We start from the raw sequence: 23,698 nt of genomic DNA on the forward strand, positions 1-23,698 counted from the left end.
CCTGCTCTAGCAAACTAATCAAATCCAAGGAGGGGGTCAGTGGAACCTCCAGTCTATAGATGGTCAGTCAGAAGCACAGGTGACAACCTGGACTTGCGACTGGGGTCCGAAGTGGCGGGGGAGGGGGCAGTCTTGTGGGGCTGAGCCCTTAACCTGTGGAATCTGGTGCCACCTCTGGGTAGAGAGTATCAGAATTTAGTTGACTTGTAGGACACCCGGCAGGTGTTAGAGAATTGCTTCGGATGCACAGGGGAAAGCCCCACACATTGGAATTGGGGTGCAGAATGTTTAGAAGCAGATTAAAGCAGATAACACTTTGGAATCCGGATGCAAATATCCTTACCACGGAGAGGAACCAACAGTCCTGCCCAAGATACACTCAGCAGCTCAGGATTGAAAGTTTTCCATACATCTCCAAGACCCACTGTCGGTCTCAGGCGGCACTGGAGACCATGAACCTTGCAATCGCGTCTCTGGTTCTAACCCCAGGGAGACCGCTTCCTAACTTTGGGTAAGTTATTCATGTTCACTATCCATGTGCCTAGTTTCTTCTTCTGTAACATGCGGAAGATAGTCATGCATACATACCCCACATTGTTGATAACACATAGACTCTGCTTAGAATACAAAGGAAGTACTGAATAAATGTTGAGTCAACACTGATGGAACCTACAGACGTATCTCTTCTGTGTGTAAAAAGTCAATCTCTTAGCTAGCAGGGTGGTGCTTAAGGTGAAAATGGTGGAAGATGTATGGGTAATTTTTTGACTCTTAACCATGCTCTTGTCCTTTTATATGGTAATCTATTTAATCAGAATGATTACAAGCCCCAAGCCATAAACCAAACTGCTTTCTGCACTGACCATTTTGCTTTACCATATGTCCCTGTATCACTAGAGTTTCAAGCAGCCACATTTTTAAAAACTTTTTTCAGCTGCTGCACACCCAGCATGATGCCTTAAGATGCAATATGTCAGGTGAAAATGAAAAACACATGTTTTTTCAGCACTTGGTTTCAAGTATTCTTGGTTTTCCAAAAAACACAGATTGGAGAATAAGATTTTCAAACAGAGTGGACCAAAATGTAGTTTCCCGTTGTTCCCGAAGTTGCTATTAGGAGTAAGTAATGAATCAGACGGTATTAGAAGTGAACAGTATTTGTTACTTTCACAGATTAGTTGGTACTATGGAATCATGACAAATTTTTAAAAATATCAAGCGGGGTTGTTTAGTCTGAAAAAAAGAAAGTTCAAGAGAAATAAGACAGCTATCATTTGGGAAAAGGGATAAACGGGCTTAGTGTTAGGTCAAACAAGTAAAACTCAGTTCTATGGGTAGAAATCCCGGAAAAAAACATACAGCAGACCTCATTTTACTGTACTTCGTGGATATTGTGTTCTTTGCAAATTGAAGGTTTGTGGCAGTCCTGTATTGAACAAGGCCATCGGCGCCAATTTTCCAACAGCATCTGCTCACTTCATGTCTCTCTGTCACATTTTGGTAATGCTCACAGTATTTTAAACGTTTTCGTTATTATTATACTTGCCATGGTGATCTGTGATCAGTGATTATGACTTGCTGAAGGCTTAGATGATGGTTAGCATTTTTTAACAATAAAGAATTGTTTCATTAAGGCATATACTTTTTTTTTTTAGACACAATGCTATTGCACACTTAATAGACTACAGTATAGTGTAAACATAACCTTTATGTGCACCGGGAAACAAAAGAATACGCTTGACTCACTTCACTGTGATATGTTTTACTGTGGTGGTCTGGAAGCAAACCCACAAAATCTCCAAAGTATGACTGTAATTGGCTCCATGGAAGTAGTACTTTGATAATAATTAAAGCTATCCCAGTGGCCATTACAGGTGCAGAGTGCTAAAGGAGCCAATGAGCACAGAGCATCACAGAATGGCTTGGCCAGAAACTGGGCAGCCACACGTCAGGGCTGTTTGGAAGGAAGGGTAAGGGTCGCTTTGGGTATGCGACCTCTGTGGTTCCTCCCAACCTTGGGAGCCCATGTTTTCTAAATGCATCACAGAAGTCCATCCTTCCAAATATGCTCCTTGGTCCGTCATCGGTCAAAAGTTCTATGTTTATAGATGCATAATCAATACTGAAGCTCCTCTGACTAATGGTGGAAACTCAACATAGCAAAGAACCTTTATATGTTAATGATATCTCTCGTAAACAAAAGCTAGCTTTTGCAATTAATAGACACCATCCCTTATACAAAGCTGAGAACACTATTCAGAATATCTGAATCAAGGACGGTCACAACGACGAGAAGACCTGTGACCCTTAAGTGAAGGTTATCTGAGAAGGAGGATGTTGTGGCCTGATGTTTAAGGGGTCCTTCCTAACTCTAGATGGCCAATGAATTTTCTTAAAGCAGCACAGACCCTTCAGCCCCTGGCTGTCCTACTATCCTCTGGAGCAAGGAAACTCCCTGCTTGTTAGCTGCCCGTTCAACTATGATACAGAGATGTTCGCGGGCTGCCTCAAAGCCTCTCTGCTCTGTCTACAGAAGCCAGAAAAAAAAAGAGTTCAGGAACCGGCAGCAGCTGAACAGCTTGGCTGACCTGTACACTGAGTCCGTGATTCCAGAACAACTCTCCAAGGGAAGGGCGGAGGTGAAAGGAGGAGGATGGGGCAATAAATTAGTCATTTGGACTTCCCTACAGGGACTTCCTCTGTGTGTCTATCCTCACCTCTTTCTTCCCATACTTCAGTGGATTAATCCCAGTAATCCAACCTTTGTTGAGTGCTTCTATGTGCTAAATACTTCTCTAAGGATTTTGCATGTATTATCTCGTTTAATCCCCTTTATGGATTTCTCAATCTCAACTTAATCTAGCAACTTGTAAATAAGTATTTTTATTATATCGATTTTCAGAGCAGTAAACTGAGGTATCACTTAGCCCAAGATCACACAGTTGTAAAATGGCGGACCCACTGTTTCAACAGATAGCCTGATTTAGAAGCCTGGGCTCTTAACCGCTATCTACTCGTTGGATAGGAAAAGCAGGACATGAGCGAGAAGAGGTATCGGAAGTTTGCCGTATGGTTGTTGTTGTTTAAATTTGCTTCTTTTTAATGTAGTTAACTCTATCAATGTTCAATGCCTGTTTAATGATCTGGTGTTTCCCACCAGACTGTACTTCATGAGTCAGGGCTGCCCTTCTTGTTTCTCAACTATTAGTAGAGTGCTTGGCCAATGACAGGCACTTGGTCAATGTTTGCTGAATGAATGAACACAGCAGAGGAAATGTCTAAGAGGATTTTCCTAGAAAAGTCAGAGAAATAGTGTACTGAAAGCACCAGCATGCACCATATCATCTCTAATTCCTGAGGTGCTACTGTCTGACTCACGAGTCTATCACTTGGCCGCCATGTCCCCTGATTTCCATGCTACCTAGCCACCTTCCCGCAGGACACAGTGTTCTCTGAATTCAAATTTCCTCTGTCCAGTCCTGTCTCTATTAGTTGTCTCCTCCTTCTCTTACCCCTTGATTTCCTGGCCATGTCCCCTGGGCTCCGGAGGAGGCTGTTTATTTCCTGTGGTTGCTGAAACACCTCCTGGAAGAGTTTGAGGGCAAAGAAGATTGACAGATGCTAAGCCTGCTGGGGGCAAATCAGAACTATGAGAGGTGACCAGACAGGAGATGGACAATGAGCAGGCACAGCGGGTTGCTGTGGCAGCCTTAGCAGTAATAGGTTTTGGTAAATAAACAGAAGTAAGTTCAGGAAACCTGCACAGTCTTTTCGTATGCGCTGTAAGCTCAGACCACAACCACAAGTCCCTGATGGCTCTCTCTATCTGGGGTCTTACAGATGCGATATATCAGAACTGCTCCTCACTGGCACCTTGAAAGACGAGTTGACGATGTTGGCCGAGATCACAGTAGTGATATTTAGAATGAGAGAGATTCCCTTCTCTGAACTGGGAAGTTTCTACACCATTCTGGAAGGAAGGAATAAGAAAGGAATTACCGCTGCATGGTGGCAGGTAGATCAGGAGTTTTCACTTACGGAATTTAATTAGTCAAACAATCCAGGAAGGTAAGTATCAGCACATCTACTTTACAGATAAGAAACTAGACTCATCTCCAGACACACGGTACAGTAGCTCCTGCATTTTATACCAAGCCACATACAAATTTTGATTTCTTAAGCATCTAGTATGCAGCAGGCATTGTTGTGAAAATGACTTCTGGTGACTGCCCTGGTTTGTCTCGGGCTAAAGATGAGCCAGAACATCTTAGCCACCAAACACTGACCTCTTGGAAAGGCTGTGGCCAGAGAAGGTCTGGGGAGCACTTTAAAGGTGCCATGAACTTCATCCTTTCCCTTTAATCTGGGATGACCAGAACTGTAGAGAAAAAAAGCCCTTTTCGCATTTCAAGAGACAGGTCATGGGAATTACAATTGGCCATTTACATGAATTTTATGTATTTCTGAGCCAAGACCTTTCAGGGTCTTGGTATTCAGATTTAAGCCAAAAGATTAATTTAGCCCAGTATTTCTCAACCATGACCTCACATTTAAAAAAAAAAAAAAAAGCTGATGCCTGGACTCCACCCCAGAAGAAATGATTCAAATTTTCTGGGGGTGGGGCCCAAGCACTGGTATTTTTTTCAAGCTCCTCAAGTGAAAGCCTCAGGTAGCCAAGGCTGAGCCACTCTTTAAAATGGCCCGAGTGCCATCTTATCTAATACAAAGAATTGAAGTTCAAGTTGACTTGAAAATTCAGGATGATCCATTTTTCTCCATTGAATGCTGGCTCTCAGAAACCCCAAGCTGACAATAACAAGGCAACTACGATGGAGATCTTGGAACAAATGCCCAGCAGCCCGGGAAAAAGACAGGGAAAGAAAGATTATATGAACCACCACGCTAATTAGGGAAAACCAGACACTCTGGCAGAAGGCCAAGGGCGTGGCTGAATGGAGAGGGGTGGGGAACAGGAAAAATTTTAGGAAATTAGAAATTTTAATAACTTTGACCGTCAAGGGTTGCTATTGGATGCTGAATTGTTTCTAACTTATTGCAAGCCTTGAGAGCAAAAACAGATGAGGAAAGAAACTCTTGTATCACATTCTGGCTGCTTTTCATTTCTCAAGCTTAGGAACAGAAAGGAAATGAAGCCTTCCTGGGGCTCCTTTCCCCAAATCTAATTAAGGGCCCCCACAGGCTCCCTTTCTGAACACCAGGGGGAGTAAGACACATGCAGCCTCCTTTACCAGGCCTTCTGATAGAACGTGAGAAAGAACGAATTCTTGCTTATTGTTTAGATCCCTTAATGGGCTCTTCCTTGGGTCTCTGCCTAAGATGACAATCTATTTGTACTCATTTAAAAGAGTAGTAAACGTCATTAAAAAGCAATAAAATGGATTCTATTCTATCACCCCACAGTTTAAAGTGGTACAAAAGGAGAGGGGTTACGAGAGCAGATCCTGAGCCCAACTCCTTGGGTTTAAATCCCAGAAACAGCACTGTGTTACCATGGGCAGGTTACTTAGCCTCTCATGCCTTGGTTTTCCTGTTTGTAAAATGGGCATAATAATGGTAATGCACCTCATGGGATGGTTGTGTAGACTGATGGACTGAGACAGATAAAGCTGGGAACCATGACTCCCATAGAGTAAGCAGTCAGTGAGTATTAGCTAATGCAATTATCAAAGGGAATACCAGGAAATTTTTATTGAAATTCGAATCCTTCCATACTTCAATCATTCCAAAAATTTTATTTTTACAACTCAAATAGTAGAATGGTAAAGCCAATGGAGTGCCTGACAAGAAATGATATTTTAAGGCAGAAGCGAGTGCCATTTCTCACATGTAACAAATGTTACTTATTCTAGTGATCTGTAATAAGAATATACAGAACATAATGAATTACACTATCATAAAATGGCTAGTATATATGCTAAATATAAGATAGTGCGTCCCCAAAGAATGAACTAAAATGAGAGTACCGTAAAGAAGAAAGACAATAATCTGTTAGGATATCATTATCATAAACTCTCCCCCAGAGGAAATAAGAAATTAGGTGAAGAAAAGGAACACATGGTAATGACAACTTATATACATTTTTACGCTGGCAACAGCCAAGAAGACTCCAACAGTAGTTACTTCACTAAAATGCATGTACTTTTATGACTCCACAAAATTGTTTTGATTGGAATAGATTATCCTCTATGATGCTACATCATTTTAACAAAATGAGAGGCCAATAAGGAAGCCCGGGGTCGGTTTTCCCCACATGAAGACTGATGGCACATTTTCCATGGATGGAGGCCACGGAATAAACATTGCTGTATCAAACATTCCTGACGATGAGGGAGAACTCCACTTGCGTATTTTTTTGTACTAGAGCACATAACTTTTTTCCCCTGTGGATCTTCAGCGAGGCAAGGCAGTTGCCTTGGCTGTATGGAATTCAGCAAACAGAAATGCATGACCAGTGACCACACACTTGCATCTGGATGAGGTTTTGGCCGACTGTGCTTTGGGATTTTAACTCCAGCCACTAACAAGGATCCCCTTCTTTTTGACTATATAAGTCAACTCCGAGAACCGCAGGGCAGTGTGAATGTTTTCGTAGTCTTTCCAGGTCTACCAAGCACTGAGAGCGTAGGAAGCACGGACCGACTCTCTCGTCCTCGATACCTCCTGCAGTTGGAGGTACCAAAGCCTGGCCAAAAATCGGAATGATGGGAGAAGGGGCATCTCAAAGAGTGGAGTGAAGGTCATCCTTTTCACCGTTTGGTCAGCATGGGTGGGGAAAACAGACAGAGATAGGTAAAGAATGACCCACTGGTCGAAGTATGGCCTCGGCCTGGGCTTGGATCCAGCTCCACACCTACTAACCCTGTAACTTGGGTTCAGTGGTTGAATCTCCCAAGCCTCCTTTCCTCATCTGTGAAACAGGGGTAATAACAGTCTCTTCTTTACAAGGCAAAGGAATTAAACGAGGTGGTTTATAAAATACTTTATCCTATACTACACTGTATCCTTAAATCCTCGGAGACAGATACTACTGCCCTCATTTTGCTGATGGGAAACCAAAGCTCAGAGACATTATAAACTGGCCCACAGTCACCTAGCAGGTAAGCGGAGGGAGTGAGGCATGGGTCCAGGATTACTCCAAAGTTGGTGCTTATTACCACTGTACCATGCACTCACTGGCCTGTATCACAAAATCCCAGAAAGTTAGGACTTGTGGACTCCAGACCATCTGAGCCAGCCCTTCCTTTAATAGGAGAGGAATAAAATTAAGAGCTGTTCGGTACTCAGGCCAAATTATTCCAAACTGAACCCGAGGTGGAAGCGAAGGTACTCCAGGAAATCAGTTCTTCAGACTCTTGGCCCGGCGATTTTTCCTCTGTTGGTTCATATCCCCAAGGAATAAACTGAGCAAAGAATAAATTGAGAGAAATGTTCAACTTTGACACTAAACTTACAAGAGTATTGACTGGGATAAGGCATAGGTAGAGGGGTAAAGAAGGAGCCAGGCAGACTCTCTTTTTGTACAAAGCCTGTTAGTTAATGGGGCGCCTGTTAGTTTATGGTTCAGTCAGTTAAGCATCCGACTCTTGATTTTGGCTCAGGTCATGATTTCATGGTTCAGGGGATCAAGCCCTGCATGAGGGTCCTTGGGATTCTCTCTCTCCTTCTCCCTCTGCTCCTCCCTCCCTCAGAATAAATAATAAACTTAAAAAAAAGAAGACAAGGTCTGTTAGTTTAGTATCTTAAAATGTTGGTAAAATGCAGTATAAAATCCAACCATTGTGAACTGCAAAAAACTTGAGATTTCCAAACCTGCTATTGTTAATTAATTATTCATTAAAGATCTGTTAGCAAACAAACAACAACGACAAAAAAACCACAACACAACAAAACAATAGGGCTTAGCCAAACCACTAATAATTAGCTTTTTCAAGTGTAAACAAAAACCTAGCTCACGAATTCCCAGTTGTTCTTTCCTGATACCGATACCAAATATACATACTCAAAAATTTTCAAAGAGTAAATTAAAATAATGTGTTACTAAATGTCTCCTTTTAAAAAAAAATTATTTATTTGTTCTTGACAGGGAGAATCCCAAGCAGGATCCCCGCCGTCAGCACGGAGCTCGACACAAAGCTCGAACTCACGAACCATGAGATCATAACCTAAGCTGAAATCTAGAGTCGGATGCTTAACTGACTGAGCCACCCAGGCACCCCTAAGTACCTCCTTCTTTTCTGGCTTCAGAATTTGCACAAATCAGACCTGCAGAGCATAAAGGTTTTAGTTATTTCACTGGCCTCAATATTCCATTTGCATTGCTGCATTGGCCTGTGTATTTGAGGATGCTTTCTCCAGTGGTATGAATTTAATACTATCCGATTTAGATTGTATACCTGTAGAGGGCAGTATGCCATATTTATTTAATAGATGGATCCAGAATCTCTACTAATGGTGGTGGTAGTTGTCATCACCATCACCACCACCACCACCACCATCATCATCATTGTTCTTATCCAATTCCTGGGTTTTGATCTTAGGGAAAATATCTATTGCAAAGTCGCAAAGTAGGAAATAGGCATATAATCTTTTTTTTCCTGAGTATTAATTGTGTTCATTTTTTCTGACTTATTATTTTGTGTAAACCCCAAAAGGCTCTTCTCCCACTTGCGCACCACAAAACTCCTTTACTAGGTAAGAGGCTGGCATAAAAGTCTGCCATTCCGCTCTAAATAATTCAGGACATTTTAACACAAAATGCAAAGACTTATCACTAACAGAGAGCTGGGGGCGGGGGAATCAAACGAAACGAAAGCTCCTCACCGAGATGGGTTTTCATTCGTACCAGCCTGTGGTCAGAAACAAACACTCCCTGTAGAATCTGTTTCTTTAAGATTCTAAAAATAAACTGATCTGTAAGTGACTTTGCTGTAATACATACAGTGAGTCAGATCAAGGAATAAGAGCCATTTATAGAATGTGAACTAAGCATTGGCCTGAGACACTCCTTCGACTCTCACCAAACAGAGAAAAGGCATTTCAGATTGGGCAGAGTTTGATCGGTAAGGCTATTCTGAAATACGAGGATTCTTTGATTATATTAGAATATGACCAGAGGCTGCTATAAGGCCAAGCAGCTTGCATGGACAGCAGTGTCCATCCATAAGTGCACACTCAGGCCCATGCCCACTATAGATCTATCCATGTTCACATGCATGTAGGTAGAGACCGTATTTGGTACCGAGTAACAAGCTGTCCTCCCATGCATGCTCCGATAGAGAAGCAGGTGGGAGCATTTTGATTTGCATTGCACAATGGTTTAGAGTCCATCGGTGTAACCATAAATAAGTCATTTAACATGTCTGAGTCTCGTTTTCATCTGTAAAATGGAAATGAATATAGTCCCTACCTCAGGAGACTGATGTGACGATTAAATGAAGTAATAATGCACATAAAGCACTCAGTACATGTAATAAAATTTTAAGAAATGTCAGCTACGATTCTGCTCTCTTCAGCCCTGGCAGTGAGAGGATGGTATGGTTTCCCGCTTCTTTGGGTGCTCTTTGATTGCTAGAGCACGTCTTCATAGTCTTGTCAATAGCATGCCTTAGGAGGCATGTCTGATGGCTACTAAGTTACTACTGGTTACTAAGGTTTTCTTACCCCTACTTCATGGATGGCTGATGTAATGAACATCTTTAAGGGATATATGATTGGAGGGAAGAAGTGTGTGTGTGTGTGTGTGTGTGTGTGTGTGTGTGTGTGCGCGCGCGCACGCATGTGTGTGCGTGTGTGTGCATGTGTGTGTGTGTGTGTATGTAAGAGAGAGAGAGAGAGAGAGAGAGAGATGAAGGGAGGGAGGGAGGGAGGAAGAGAGAATCTGTGTGTAAGAATTCATGTTGGGACATGAAATTTACCACCCTCTTCACCTGACTTTCACTCACAGGCACACGTGTCAACATTGCCTGCACACAGATCTCAAACCTGGCACACTACAAAGAGCTGCACTGCAGGGACTATGACTTCATATCATAGTGTTAATCACTGACCTCCGCCTTGGCAATAAGATCTCTTTTGGCCCTTGTACAATTAGAATCCACCGGAGACTTCCTAAACATCTACTCGATAGCGAATTGGCAGGAAACTGTTAGGAAACTGCACGCTGGTGTTTGGATGAGCCCTTTCCATTGATACGGTTTCTTTGGATTACAGGGTCTTCCTCAAGTAAAACAATAAATCAGTCATTTTCACGTTCTTTTCACCTCTGGATACATGTTGCCCTTAATACATTAAGTTGCAGTCAGAATGCATGCTGGTATGACGACACCATCCTGTCTTTCAGGTGTGGTTTCAGGGTCACAAGAACACTTGCATCTGGAAAGTTGAATTCACAGCACACCACAGACACACTCTGCTACTCAGGGTGGGTGAGATCATGGCGCTGGCATGAATTTATCGCTCTTTTAAACGAATGGGGTTGAATTCAATCTACTGACCTTGATCAGGAGGCTAGTGATACACGCTGGGTAAAACAAAACAAGACAGAATAAACAAGGGAAAACCACAGCACATGCAGCTACTTTGTTCAGAAGGTGACACTGTTGAATTTGGTGTGTGAAGGTCTTGTCACATGAAAGTCTAGAAATAACTATGACCTAAGCACGGAGGTAGGAGACGACCCATTTAGAAATGAATGGACACATTCCATTGTAGCTGTATAGTGGCTAAAATCTATTTTGGGGCAAAAGGGATATTGTAGATACTTTCCTTTGTTTGTAACTATCATAACCCAAGCTTTCTGGCACTAAATATTTTTTAGTAACCCTGCATTCCAGTAATATTTTACACACCACCCGACCAGGCAAACATCATTCTACCAAAGAGGCAGGATTCCCTGTGACCCTTCTGAATCCCCAGGGCTAGCCAACCCTGGACTGCACCTCATGAATGGTCTTACTCTGGAAATCCCTCGGGGCTTCCCCAGTCTCACTACGTAATTCCAAGGCCACTCAGTTCTGGAGGCCCTCGGAAGATACTGCCATATTAGGCACAGGGAAATGTTCATGTCATTCTGAAATTATTTTGGAAGTAGAGATTTAACATAACTTTTTAAATTAGCATTCAGTTCCAAATTTGGGACTAAGTTTTGGTGGAATTCATTTTAGGGACTTCTAGTTGGTTTTGAAAACTGTTAATGGCAGCAAGCACTCTTTCATGTTCAATACCAACTGGATCCTAGGCTGTGTTCTGTTTTTTATTTGCTTCTCCCTTTGGTAATAGCATTTCTATGGCAGGGGGCATGGCACTATATGCAAACACTTCCAAACTCTAAAGTGATTGGCTGGATAGGCTTATTATTGAATTCAGGTCAATCTGTGGCCCCCTTTCCCTTCATGAGGATGGCTCTGGATGCCAATAAGAGGGTCAAAAATGAGAAAAGCCTAGGGCTAAATATGGAAAAGTAAGTAGGCATTGTCTGAATATTTGCTTCCTATTATCTCTATAAGGCCAAATAACAACTTTTATCTAGAAATGTTACACTATGAACAACTTTATCACTTAAGAAGATTCTTTCCAGAGACAATGATGATCTTTCATTAGGCACCAAGCCTGTGTGAAGATCTGGAGATACCAAGACATGGCCCTGGAGGGTGTCCTTTTTCACAGGAAAAGCAGACTCTATAATGTTCCCTTTAGTAAGAGTTCTCTTGTAGCACTAGTCACTGAGACACTCGTTATAAATGGGAACACCTCTTCCAAGTGGATTTAGTTATTGAAGAAATAAAAGGAATCCCTTACAATGCAGCTTTTCTCATCAGATGACTCCCAAACAAAGACCCCAACAAGATCAGCACAGAGGGCTCTGGGATAGTTCTTTTTTGGCATTTCCAAAGAGTAGTTTCATTCCATTTCTGCTATCTCAATAATAGAGAATAAATCAGAGACTTGGCATTGACTATTCCATTGAGCTATTAATTTTTAAGTCTTTTGCTGATTGGGTTCCAACTATATGTTTGATGGAGACAACCTTTTATTTATTGTTTAAATCAAACAATAATTTAAGCAAACCCATCAGTTTAAGATGTTATATCAAAATCTGTTTGCTATTGAGTAAGATTTAGTTTAAGATGGAGGGTTACCAGAGATCCAAGTCTGAGGTTTAATGAGACTATCTTATCCTACAATTGATATTGGAAGACCAACTATTTGGGTACTTCCCTAGTAAGGTACCGGGGTCCTGTTATTGATAAATTTGCACAAAATAATGTACCATGTTAATGCCTTTTGTCTTCCTAATTATTTCTTTTGTTTAACCTCTTATTTAAACATTATCAAAAGGTCACTAGCCAATGGTGCGTCTAATTTAAAAATGTACTATTAGACTTATGTCACGTCAGACTTAAGAAATGACCAATTCTGCGAGGATGGTACGTATAACCACATTGGAACATATTTTTTTTCCTTATATTTAGAATCAGGGTCAGACCTTCCCAATTTTCAGAACCATTTAAATTTTTTTTATTGCTGTACGAACATTTCACGTGAAATCTACCTTCTTAATACACCTTCAAGTGTACTATACTCTATTACGCATTATTATATATTATTATTACTTCTCATTACACATTATTGTAGACTATAGGTACGATGTACAACAGTTCTCTAGAGCTCATTCATTCATCTTGTTTAACTGACAATTTATGCTCATTGATTAATAATTCCTCTTTTCTCCGCCCCCCCCCCAAGTCCACTTTTTAATGTTATGAACAGGACCATTTTAAATACCTCATGTAAGTAGAATCAGCAGTATTTGTCTTCCAGTGACTGGCTTTTCTCACCTAGCATAATGTTTTCATGGCCAAGAAGTATATGAAAAAATAAAAAAAGCTCAATGTCATTAACCATCAAGGAAATGCAAAGCCGAACCACAACAAGCTATCACCTCACACCTGTCATGATGGTTATTATCAAAAAAAAAAACAAAAACAAAAAACAAAATAAAACAAAAAACAAAAACAAAAGACAAAAACCAGACAGCAAGTGTTGGCAAAGCTGTGGAGAGATAGGAACCCTTGCACATTGTCAGTGGGAATGCAAAATGGTGCAGCTACTATAGAAAATAGTACGAAGTTTCCTCAAAAAAAAAAAAAAAATAGAATTACTCTATGATTCAGAATCCCACTTCTGGGTATTTGTTCAAAAGGATGGAAATCAGAATCTCAAAGAGATATATTAGGACTCCTATGTTCATTGTAGTACTATTCCCAGTAGCAAGGATGTGGAAACAACCTAAATGTCCATGGAGAGATGAATGGATAAAGAAAATGTGGTATTCAATGGAATACTACTCAACCTTAAAAAAAGAAGTTAATTCTGCACTCTGCAACAACCGAGCCATGTTCTTTTCAGAAAAGAACATGAGCACCGACCATGCTAAATGCTTCAAACACCTTATTTCATTTAATCCTCATAAACACCTATAAAGGTAATTAATATTACGTGCCCATTTTCCAGGTGAGAAAACAAGGCTAAGAGCAACTCACTCAGCTGCCTAGGGTCTCAGAGCAGTAAGTGGTAGAGCCAGGACTCATGCCGATCTCTCCTGATCGTAGGGAAATTCTGCTTGTCTCTGAAGCCCACCTTCTTCACTACCACACAATATCGCTTCCATCCAACAAGATTTAATCTCCTCAAGTGCAAATCTCTGCAAATATAAAGCTATCAAAAAGGTAACTTATTCTGAACTTTCTAGAAAAAGCTATGAGAGGATTGCAAAAATTGTTTCTCTTATCTATACCGATGAAATATATCCCTAGCTCAAACTATAAGGGATGAACTACTGTGCCATTTTAGAAGTTATTGTTTTTACTATCTTCATTAAATCAAGCCCATTTTATTGTAATGTGCCCAAATTGTGCAGAAGTTTACAAGCTGCTCTCAAATCTCATTTTTTAAAAAGTCCCCTGCATTGAGGCACGAGATGAGCTCTGAGAAAAGTAATCACTTGCTAGAAACTGTAAGGGATAATACCCATTGCATTTGTATGATGTTCTACAGATAACACTGATTTTTATAATTTTTTTTACACGAGATAGGCAGAAGAGTCATTATTTGATACAGTGGAGGCTCAGGAGGGGTACAACAAGTAGCCCAACATCACAACTTTTAGCACGTGACCACAATCCACGTCTTCTAGCACTGTGCTCACTGCTGCTTCCCCATGAGCCTCTGCTCCCCATAAAACCTGGAAAAGCCCTCTGTCCCCAAGGTTTGCTTCCCTGCCATCCTGGAGGAACAGAGGTGGGATTAGACGTGTGGTTTTCTTACTGAAGAGGATAGTGTTTGTCTCAATGTAGAATGACAGGGGAAAATAAATAGGCACCAAACAATTTTCTCCTTAACAGCTTTCTTGAAATCCACCCAGTATAGTAGACCAATGAGTGAGAAGGCATTTGTCCAGCAGAAATATTTGCCATTGGGGAACGTTCCCTGTGATATCCAGGCATCCTCTCGGCTGGGTAAATGGTAAATTTGAACAATATTTCTCTTCCAGACCTGGGTCATCTAGTGCAACTTTGGAGCCATGCTGGCTGAATTCAGATCTCACATCTACAATTTACTAGCTGCGGGCCTTTAAGCAAGTTATATAACTTCTCTGTGCCTGTCTTCTAAAGGGGGACACGAATGGTCTACCTCAGGGCTTCTGTGAGATGAATGTAAAGTGCCAGGATGGGACTTGGCAGTGTGCTCAACGAGAGCAGTTCTTTTTATTATCTGAAAAAACAAGCCCCTCAGTATCTTTCTGTATAAAGTAAGAATAATGAAAAACCATGTAACAAGAATCAAAACAGATCCCGTCCTTGAAAGTTCTTTGTCAGTCATAAAATGCTCTGTGCGTCTAGAGAATGCCTGCTATTGTCTTGAAGAGAAAGGTGCAATGTCTGAGCTCCACCCACCTTCCTGTTGCATCAAATTGAGAAAATCACGAATATTCTAATCTCCAGGCCAACCCCGTTGGGAGCTTGTTAGGCAGGTGTCCGGCCAGGGGTAGTGCTTACCCGAGGCCCGGGTGGGCCTGCATGTCCCAAGGGAAGGCTCACGATGACAGCAGTTTGACATGACATGCTATTTCGGGCAAGATCAGGAGGACTGCAGTTGATACAAACGAGGGGACACTTTTAAAATATCTCATCCTTTTTGTTCAGCGTCACGGTCTCACCCAGTGACACACACGTGGACTCCAAGCCCTAACGTCTTTAAGGAAGATGGGATGCCAAGTAGGCACGGTTGTTCTCTGTGCCCTTTCCTGTCTTACTCCTTCAGTGCCCATCTCCTTCACTAAGTTGCCTCTCAATCCTCCCTCTAGAACTAATCTCTTCCTACTGTGTCCTCATAAAACTGTCATTTGTGCACCTTTAATGCTGTGCTGTCCAAGTTCGCCTTGTTTCGTAATGAGTTGTGCAAACTGCCTCTGCCCTACTGGCTTGTAAGGAACTGCTTCTTGCCATCTCTGTGTCACGGTGACACCTATGCCGCATGCTGCTCAAATGAGCCACTCAATAAATATTCATCAAGTGAAAAAATAAATATTTGTTGGTGATAATGAAATTGAATGAGAGAACGTCATGGCCTCCAAGAAAGACTCTGCATCTTTTAATGGAGCATTGCTCTCTTCTCCTCCTATCACTCTGAAGGCTGTTTCATAACATTTCCTGCCAGGAACAGCTTCTATTATTAAATGATTAAGTGCCAGGGGAGCAGCGGCACCTTCTGTGATTAAGTACTGGGTCAAACAGTGATGAAGGGAAGCCCCCATTTGCTCCTCGTTTCTGAGGCGAGTGCTGTTGACTCTATTTTCGTTCTGCTTCTGCCGTAAGCCAGCGTGATCCCAGTGGTGGGGTTTGCTTTCCTTCCCCTGAGTATCCCCTCCACCTGGGCCACTTCTACAACCCATCCTATGTGGAATATAAGGCACATCAATGAGAAACCAGAGTCCATATTTCCAATTTGGAACCTGGGACTGTGCTGTCAGTAGACTTCATGCAGGCTTCTAACCTGCATGCATTCAGTAGTTGTACGGGTGAAAGCAGAAGGTGGAGGAAACATTTAGAGGCGGGATCACTGATTGCATCTCCTCTACAACTTGAGATCCACATTATCATGTAAGCAACTAATGAGAGTTCTCCAGATGTTCTTCTAAATTGCCTTTCCTTCTCGGGGATGTTATTAAATATCCCCTATGCTGGCCCTGCATAGCAAAGACACTTTCCGTGGGGAAAATTCCAAATTTAGCTCTCAAGTACGTGGAATCATTCTTTCCGTGGGGAAAATTCCAAATTTGGCTCCCGCTTACACGGAACCATTCTCATGGATGATTTTAGTAGACTTCCAAGCGTCCCAGCATCCTTTTCTCAGCTCCCTGAAATTCAGGCTAAAGTTTCAGGAATGGTACTTCCAGGAGATCCCAAAATGATAACTGTGCACAATGCCTACTCTCAAGCTTTAGACTTTATAGGGGCTTGGATAGCATAAACACTTGTTTAAAGAATAAATGCATAAGCTAATGAATTAATGAATGAACACATCAGATAATGCCTTGTTAGAGACAACGTTTTAGTTCTTCGTGGTCATTTGATTCCTAAACACCCTGACATGGACGTACATCATTTTTTATCCTAAATTAAAAATCATAAAATGCTTCACCTGAAAGAGACTTTAGTGTAGACTCTTGATAACACAATTCTTGAAAGTCGTGGCCTGATTTGTTCAAATGCCCTTAGAAAAAACCTGCTTCTCTGACTGACAGGTAGGTAAGGGCCTGGAGACCACCAGCTCTGAGGAATCAATTATAAGGTTTGCCCAACATCATACAGATCTCAGAGGTAGAACCAAGACTGCCGAGACACCAGCCTGGTGTCTTCTCCTACACGATACCTCCCCTTATGAGTTAGGAGTTGTTTATGGGGACTTATTAGGTAAAAGGACATCTCTCTGACACTAAAATTAATGGGACACAGGCTTTAAGAAGTTTTGAACCAGACTTGAGGGTAGGCACAGATTTGAGGGTAGGTTCTCTTTATGGAAATATTCTAGCTAATAAATGAAGAAGGAATGATAGAATTAGCCTTCACCATTTTGCAGTCCCTAGAGAAATAATGGGTCCAGGCACGGACTCTCAATCTCTGACAATACCCCGAAGACACACAGAGAATTGGTACCTCCTGACAGAAGTACTCCACATTGGCCATGAATTACCCTTGCCAAAAAAAAAAAAATTGAGCTTGACTCTAAGGCAAGTCTAGAAAGCCAGAAACTACCAACTTAACAAGAAATACAAGAAAAAAAAACTTGTTAAACTGACACCATGAAAGTGGAATCAACAATATTCAGAGTGTACAAAGTCTACAGGCTCTCCAGCAAGTCAGTTGCAAGGAAAATCAAGAAGAGGGAGACGTGGATCTGTGATTTAAAAGTGTGTCAGGGGACATGTCAACCAGTTTCAATGTATGGACCTTATTCCAGTTCTGATTAAAATAAAGGGCACTTTTTCTCTAAGAAAACACCAAACGGTGGAAATACACCAGTGCTGCTGGGGCCTTGGAGTAGGAGGCAGTGGCAGCTTGACCCACATGACAGAGCTTGAAGAAGCAACACGAAGTTAGGTCACCTGGTCAAGAGCCTTAAGATCAAATCCCTAGGGGATATCTCTCTTTTCTTCTTGCCCATCAAGGAGTCATGAATCACTGACTTTTTCCTGGGGATGTGCCTCAAGGATAAGGTTTTGAACACAAGGATAAGGATAAGCCTTGGATAAGGCTATACAAGAGCAGATGTGCATTGCTCAGTGGACCAAGTTCAAGGCATTTGTCCCCATCTGGGACTATATGGCCATGTTGGTCTGGGCGTTAAGGGCTCCAAGGAGGTAGCCGCTGCTGTGCTTGGGGCCATCACCTCGGCCAATTGTCCCCATGTGACAAGGCTACTAGAGGAATGAGACAGGCAAGTCCCACACTGTCCCTGAAAGGTGCCTGCCTCCACGCTGACAGCCTCATCCTACCCCCAGAGTCATCAGCATCATCTCTGCCTCTGTGCCCAAGAAGCTGCTGCTAATGGCCAGTATGGATGACTGTCACACCTTAGCCAGGGGCTGCACTGCCACCCTTGGCGACTATGCCAAGGACATCTTTGATGCCATATCCGAGACCTACAGCTACTTCACCCCTGACTTCTGGAAAAAGTCTGTGTTCATCAAATCTCCCTACCGGGAATTCGATGACCTACAGAATCACACTAGAGTCTTCCCACAGAGGACCCAGGCCGCAGCTGTGGCTACCTCTGTAGTGGTTTTATACAAAAACAAACAAACAAATAAACAAACAAATAAAAATAAAGGGCAAAAATCTATGAGACAATCAAGGAAATTTGAAAGATATCTTAAAATACTAACAAACCATGGGTAACTTTTTAGGTGAAAAAATGGCATTGTGTTTACTCTTCTTTGAAGAATACACACTTTTTATACTTACATGCCGAACTGCTTAGGGATGAAATGCTATGATATCTGAGATATGCTTCGTGCTGGACGTGGGCAGAGACACCAACGAAACATGACTGGCAGTGAGTCAAGAACTGTTTAAGTAGAGCAACAGGTCTGTGGGGTCATTATCCTCATCTTTGTACTTACAACAGGCTTGAAATTTTCCATAATAAAGAAATTTCAAAGGTGTTTTGTTCAGAATTATAACAGAAAGATGGTTTTGCTCAGTTGTTAAAAGAAAAACAAACCCGAAAGGCAGGAAGGAATTTCACAGGAAGTTAAGAAGCTTTTGGAAATACAGGGAACCTTCGTTATGAGTGGGGCATGAAGAATCTCTCAGAAGGGCTAACAGGAATATCCAATCTGTTTTGATTGAAGCTAGACTAGACAAGGACAGGGGACCTGCTGGTGGTGAAGGTGGTATCTCAAGGGAAAAGTATGGTTTCACTGACTTAGTCTCAGGTTCACTACATTATGAGTGACAACAGTAAGCCTGGCCTCTGTATGCTTTAACTAACTCAAAACAGGACAGCGTGAAACCATGTATTTTGTCATGTAATTAAAAGATCATTCCATAACCGCAAGATCAAAACCCAAATGGAGGGCACCAATGCCTGCCATCTTGAGTGAGCTTTAAAATATCATTGTCCTTACCACCATGATAGAGCTTTCCTAAAGCAAATCCAAATGCTTCAGGCTGGCAAGAAGCCTCTCCAGATTACAAGTTGCCCCTGAAAGGATGCACTGGCTTGCACTTTTAAAAGGTCACCTGTGACACTAAACCACCCCAAGACCATTTGGAAATTACTGCTGGGGTCATTTACTAAAACTGGTATTTGACAACCTAAAGAAAAAAATATTCCCACAAATGGCTAAGGTGCTTATGCACACACTTGATGGCAAGGTCTTGTCCGAATGTCATGAAATCAAACATGTCATCAAATATGACAATTTCCTAAAGGGACCCAAGGCAGGTAATGACCAATAATCAACGGGTCAAATGAAAGCACGTGGAGGGATCCCAAAGTTTACCTCTGATTTCGTCCTTCAAAAACCCAATCTGATGCAGTAACCATTTTCCATTCAGGTCACATAAAGTCAAAATGATCTTTTATTCTGAAAGTAGTGACGATGATTTGACACCTATGAGTCATAAGTGGCCCTTTGTGAAGGGCCCCGTGACAACGTGTTAGTTCATATTGAAACCTCAGTGTGCCTCACACATTGTTCCCATCAGTCTCCATTCTTCATTGCTTCCAGGATGGCATTCTAGGCCCTGGCTTAGTGAGTGTCCTCATTTTCAAACCCAATATATTGCAACAAACCTTAAAAATTCTTAGGCAGTCACACATTTACAATGAGAGTTTTCTAAAGGGGAAACACATATATTTAGTTACTTGGCCAAATTGAGAAAAACGCTCAAAATGTTGGAATAGTGGGGCTCTCATTATTTCATTACTGCTTTGCTAAGGCGTAGAAGTAGAGACAGTTTCCTTTGTCATCCCAGCGAGTGGTACACATTTACCAATCACGATGCTCTGCAATGAATGTCTAATAAGATACACTGGTCCTCAGGGTAATTCCAAATTCCTGCAGAGAAAGAGTTTGGCTTCTTCTCCTTTAATGGTTGCATTTGGGGGATGAACTAAAACGGTCAACATTTTCAATACATCTTTGAGAAGGGTTAAGCACAAAAATCCCGTTAAACAATAATGGGATTTGTGTATGAAACATTACACTCTTTGAACGTTTTTGAGAAAGTTACTCTCCCCTTTCCCCTCCAACTAATAACAACTCAACATTATTTAACATAATCCTACTGACAGGTAATTTCTGACACAAAATTTATTACTGGCTAGCCCTTTGAGGGCGTGTTTCACTATTAATGTTTCCTTTTAAAAGCTATAGCATACATTAGATTCTCATACAGAGTTCCCCCATGTTTTCCTTGGAAACCCCTACTTTCTGTGGTATTTTACATTGCCCAAGTCTGCTTTAACTCTGTATCCTTAACACGCACACACCACGCACACACACACACACACACACACACACACACACACACACACAGAGTCCAGGTATACACTTAACATCGAAACAATGTGTTCTACCGTTATTAGGTTTACTTACAACTGAATAAGCAACATTATTACAGCACATACTTAAGAAGTTTCTCCTGTACTTGAGTATACGATTGAGTGAGCTAGAATTTAATGTGATCACGCCTGGAAATAAGAGCTGCAGGCTGTGCTTATTATCCATATAGGGCCAGCGAGACCCTACAAGCAGGTACCCTAATTGGTGCTTTCAGTCTTTCACGATGCAGGACATATAAGACTTTTCAGAGCACACTTTTGATTCTGACTCATTCAGAGAAATGATTTTTTATCTGGTGAGTCAGCATGAGGCAGGTATTTCGCTACCTGTGCTAACCATACAAGGGCATTGCTACCTGGAGGGTTAGGTCATCTGCCCCCAGGAGGAAACACACACCATCTCTGCTTTTTCTGGAACTGCTTTACTGGCATCATGAGCTCATAGGCCGGAGTTGACTATGTGGTGTCCTTCCTTTGAAAGGGAAGCATTATCTAAATGGCTCACTGGCTGGCAAAGCAGCCAGGGGACAAGTGAAAGGAATACTCATTTGTTCATTCACAAATTATTTACTTATTCATTTGTTATTTCAGGGAGGTCATGTTTATTGAGCTATAATTTACAGATAGTAAAATTCACCCTTTTTAACATGCAGTTCTATGGGATTTGACAAATGCAGACAGTCATAAAATATCACTACAATCAATACAGAACAGTTTCATCACCTCAAAAAGTTCCCTCGCCCCCTTTGTAGTTAACCCCTCTCCCACCCACCACGTGTATTTTAAAATAATACTCAGATAACTTACTACAGAGGCATGAATTCACCTGCAGGTCCATTCATGGTCATCCTTATACTTATTCTTAACATAGTGGCAGGATTTAATGGTAATGAGATTCAGAGACCCTCAATAGCACTGGAAGATCAAGAACATTTGGGGGAGACCTGTTGCCTGACATGTACCCTAATGGATAACCTGTTTCTGTAGAGAAACACATGCAGGATAATGCCCCTATGTAAATTCTTAGCCCCCCAGCTCTTCCCCTAACTTTAACTGAAGACCAAGTTCCCCTCGGCTTCTCTCCTCAACCAAATGCTAACTGAGAAAAGCTGGGGCACATACACTCTCTCCCTGACCTTGGTTCCTACCTCTCTCCCCACAGACACACACGTATACGATTCTCTCTCTTTTACACATACACGCATGCATGCATACACGTGTGCCTGTGCGTGCGCGCGCACGCACACACGCACACACACACACACACACACACACGGGAAACAAAGGTAACGCAAAAACTGCCAAGACAGTCTGTCCTCCAAGGTGGTCATTAAACCTCTAAGGCCACGACTAGACCTTCCAGGCCCAGAAGCCCGGGATGAAAATCCCCCATCCCGAGAAGTTGGAACTGATCCGAGGTCCCTGCACATTAGGGAAGAGTTAAATTCCTAGGTTACTGGGCCATTAGCAGCTCAGCCATCCATTTTTCATTTGAAGGAACCTTTTTAAAGGTTGAATTCTTATCTTCGGGAGGCCTGTAAATGCAGTTCTTGTGTTTTCATTGGGTTTATTTAGCCTGGGGGATTTAGGTCCCTCTGTTTAGGCAGTAAATTTTCCCCTTTGTGTGAATGTATGTGGTTAATATACTTAAAAATCCATCAGGCAAGGCTAACAAAAATGCAGCCGCCTTTACACAGCAGTTTTTGGCAAGGATAGAGTCACTCAGGATGGCGGTGCGGTGCTTATAATTGAATTGTGGTCACTAAGCCGAATGCTATCAACTTCTGTAAAAACCCAAAGCCAGATACCCCTGAGCGCGCCTTTCACCACCTTCCCTCCGGCCCCTTCCCCTTGCTGCCAGCTCCCCCCACTTACCCGGCTGGCAGAGTGGGACACAGAAAGAAACCCAAGACAAACCACCAGCAGCCACGGCTACAGCCTTTACACATGTGCCACGGAAGAGTGGGTGCAGGATCTGAAAAGACACGCGAAGACCCTAGGACACACCTCACATGCTCTCGAGGCCAGGGAAGGAGAAGCTGCTCATGAAAAGGGGGACAACAAAGGTCTTCTAAGGCACCCTTGGAATGCTTCCAACTCTTGGTTGAGAACAATGTGCACATTTAGCCATTGGAATCAACACTGTCTGACATCAGGGGCACAGACCCCAGCTCCCCGCCCAAGTGCCCCTCGCAATGGTTAACTTCAGGCAATCTAGAGTCCGTTAGCCGACCTTCCTCCCTTCCTTCTCTGACCTCACGTGCCCACCTCTCTGTCATCTCCCTTCCTGGCACTTAGATCAGAGCCCAGTCAACCACAGGCCGGGGTGCACGACAGCTGTGGGCTTCGGCCAACATGCACGGGGCCTTCGTACCTCGGTAGATATCGCTGCCGCAGGAGACCAGACTGCAACCACACGCTCCTAGGGCACCAGACTCAACAAGCTGGCCTTCGTTCCTGACAGACCGGAAACAAAAGGAGAAAACTCGCTCCTTGAACTAAGTCGTGGCAGGAGGAAAGGGGAAAAAATCCACCATACAACTCTCCCTAAGCTAAAGACAAAAGCATATAAAGCAAAAATACACACAAAAGAATTGTTCTAAAAACTACCTTTTCCACTAGGCTAAGGAATAGTGAAATATTTCTAATCCCTCCCAGGCATCGCATTTATTTAATAAATATCATTCTAAATTGGCACGTGCTAAATGTAACAGCAATCCCTGGGCTCTTAGTGTGCGTAAGCCCATCCCATTGCCATAAAAAGGAGAGAGAAAGCATTTTAGACTCAACCGCCATCCAAAGCAAATTCTGCTGAAAATGAGCTCCTGGAGTTAAGGAGCCTAGAGCAGGTGAGGTCAAGAGTTAGAAATTCAACAAGACAGAAACTACAAGCAGCCCAGCACAAATGGCTTCAAAGCATAAGACATACTGTCCCACATACCTAGGACCTAAAGAAAACCAAACTAAGCCATATCTAAAATGCATGAGTCAGAAGAGCACACATTTCTCAAAGATTAGGCATACAACTTACTACTCAAGACCTACT

At 42.3% G+C, this 23,698-nt stretch overlaps 1 protein-coding gene and 1 pseudogene across 5 annotated transcripts in view; one reads left to right on the forward strand and one right to left on the reverse strand.

Annotated features, from left to right (window-relative positions):
• Positions 1-23,698, reverse strand: part of CREB5 (cAMP responsive element binding protein 5) — a 404,427-nt gene that overhangs the window by 183,821 nt on the left and 196,908 nt on the right. The gene's annotated exons all lie outside the window — the stretch shown is intronic.
• On the forward strand, positions 17,850-23,078 carry LOC147583164 (small ribosomal subunit protein uS5 pseudogene; annotated as a pseudogene).

This window comes from Puma concolor, chromosome A2, assembly GCF_028749965.1.
Source record: "Puma concolor isolate L17-30 chromosome A2, mPumCon1.1.hap2, whole genome shotgun sequence".
Classification (NCBI taxonomy): Eukaryota; Metazoa; Chordata; class Mammalia; order Carnivora; family Felidae; genus Puma; species Puma concolor.